Raw genomic sequence first — 2,794 nt, 5'->3', positions numbered from 1 at the left:
GGAGCCCTGGTGGTGCAGTTGTTAAGCTCTTGCCTGATAACTAAAAGGTTGACAGTTTGATCCTACCAGCCAGTGTGGGGGAGAAATGTGACAATCAGCTTTTGTAAAGATTACAGTCTAGGAAATCCAATGGGGCAACTGTACTCTGTCCTATAGAGTCACTATAAATCAGAATCAAGTCTTTGCATTTTTTGGGGGGAGGGGGACCTGGGGTGGTATATGGTCCAATAAAATACCTCAGAGGTGATGTAGAAGGGATGCTATACTTGGCCTGGGCCTAGACTTTTAAGTTCACTGGTGCTTCTGCTGTGATCACTTGTAAACCCGAGCCATCATGTGAAAAATCTGACTGCTCTGAGGCTGCAAGGCTAAATATACTTGAAAAGGCTTTGGGAAGGGGAAGAGGAAGAAAGAGAGAGAGAAAACAGAGCCAGCCAACACCCAGTAGTTCCAGGCCCAAGCCATTAGAGTCACCCTATTTAACACAACAGATAAATGGAACAGAAACAGGTCCAATAAAGCCTGTCTGAATACCAGAGCTATAGAACTGTTAGACATAGTATTGACAAATCATTGGTTTCAGCCAGTAAGTTTTGCTGGAGCTTGTTATATATATCAAGGCTATTCATGAAGTTTTCCAGCAATATATCAGAGAGTGTTTCACTGCTACTCATAGGGTTTTCACTGGCCAATACTCTGAGAAGTACATGGCCCCTTTCATCTTCTGAGTCTGTCTTAGTCTGGAAGCTCCACTGAAATCTGTCCACAATGGGTGACCTTGCAAGCCACCACAGTACAACAAACTAACAGACAAGTGTTATATATCAGTACCCAAACATTATAAGCAAAGCACATATGTATGAGTTCATAATATACTTAAGACATTGAGGTTTGTAATGAGTACACAAAGTTCATTGTAGGTAAGAATTATTTAATGAGATATGATTTTCCACTTCTCTCAATCATTGTCAAACTCATTTATTGGAGCACAGTGAACACCATTCATGGGAAAAAAAATCTCGTCAACAATTTGATGACTCTAAAAATACTTTTTTGAGTTTCTGATCACTGTCATCCAGTCAATTCCAATTTATAGCAACCCCCATTGGGTTTCCATAGCTGTAAATCTTCACTGAAGCACATGGCCCCATCTTTGTTCCACCCAGCAGCTGGTAGGCATGACCCACTGACCTTTTAATTAGCAACCAAATGCCTTAACTACTACATCACCAGAGCTCCTTCTTTTCCTGTTAGCACTGTTGAATCACACTTACCTGTGATTCTTCCCCCAAGTTCTAAATTGACAAATGTTTCTGGCTCTTATGAATTAGCGCTGCAATGTTTCTCAATACCCATTCACAGTCCTATCAATTCTCACCGTTTATTCTTTCATCTACAAGTAAATCTACATATTTAGATTTATACTGGAAAAGTGACAAAATGGCTAGATTATGATCATGAATACTTATTTTCTAATAAATGGATAGCATAGTGCCTAAGGCACTCAACTGCTAACCAGAAGGCTGGAGGTTCAAACCCACCAGCCACTAGGAAGGAAGGTTGGGCAATTTACTTCCATAGTGATACTGCCTCGGAAACCTAGGGAGTGGTCGCTCTGGGTCGAATCCAACTCCAGAGCAATGGTTGCCTTTGCTTTTTGCTAATAAATGAATATGGAGTCATTTCTCAGGGTGGGTTTCAGCTCCAGAAGTAAGCAAATATTCTGCCTTAACAGCATGCACCGGAAGGCATGCGGAAGAGGCGGTGCCTAGAAAGGAACAAATGCCAGGAAACCCTGGATTACACAGTCTTGCGGAACCATTACTTTCTGCTCCTGGAATTCCTCCACTCAGGCTGAGCTCTCAAAGCCACGAGTTATAGTCGCCCTCCTACCATGATGTCTCTGAAAGTGGACAATCTGGCATATCACACCTCGTCCAGCACCCTGAGGCGCCTTTTTGAGAGGTACAGGAATATCGGCGACGTGTACATTCCCCAGAACCCCTTCACTAAAGAATCCCGTGGCTTTGGTTTTGTCCATTTTTATGATAGGCGTGATGCTGAGGATGCCATGCATGCCCTACACAGGGTAATGCTGGATGGCCGTGAGCTGTCAGTGCAGATGGCCCGCTATGGTCGCCACTCAAGTCTCCATCATGGCCGCCTGGGGAGGCTATCCCGCAGGTATGAAGAACATGTCAGCGAAAGTGAGAGCCACAACCCAAGGCAACTTCACGGCAGCCCAATGCCTTCCACTAGCAGGAGCCAGTCTGGATGCAGGAGCCAATCTGCATGCAGGAGCAGAACAGCTTCTCCAAGTCAGGCTCTGGCTCAACCTCTAGGTTTAACAGTAGATCAAGATCAACCTGTACCTCCGGATCAACTTTTGCCTCCTGATCTACCAGAAGATCCCGTTCCAGGTCCTCCAGAGTATCCAGATTTCACTCACTGAACAGGTCCAGATGCCTTCCACCAGGACACAAGAGGGAATCCAGGTGCAAATCTTCACCCAAAAGCCCCTGTAAATCCCCAGAAGAGGAAGGAGAGTTGTTTTAATAGAATGATGATTCATCTGCCAGCCAAGTAACGGAGGACTTGCGTGGGAGGAAAAAAGACCATGTACTCAGTCCATAGCGGAGTCCTTAGAACAAGCCTCTGGCTGTTAAAAGTTATATTGTAGTATGTTAAACTTTTTATTTATTTTTAAATTTTACCTCTGGGGTTAAATATTTTGTGTGGTAATTTGTTGCCGTTATTCAAATTTCTTAGTGAGGAAGACAACTTGTTTTCATTA

The 2,794-nt window shown here is 43.8% G+C and overlaps 1 pseudogene; it reads left to right on the top strand.

Annotated features, from left to right (window-relative positions):
- Nucleotides 1–1,894: 1,894 nt before the first annotated feature.
- On the top strand, nucleotides 1,895–2,556 carry LOC103205304 (annotated as a pseudogene).
- Nucleotides 2,557–2,794: the final 238 nt, after the last annotated feature.

This window comes from Orycteropus afer, unplaced genomic scaffold, assembly GCF_000298275.1.
Source record: "Orycteropus afer afer isolate SDZICR_OR568_19922 unplaced genomic scaffold, OryAfe1.0 scaffold00280, whole genome shotgun sequence".
Lineage (NCBI taxonomy): Eukaryota > Metazoa > Chordata > Mammalia > Tubulidentata > Orycteropodidae > Orycteropus > Orycteropus afer.
Note: the sequence above shows the minus strand (reverse complement) of the source record. Positions and strands in the feature narration are given on the sequence as shown.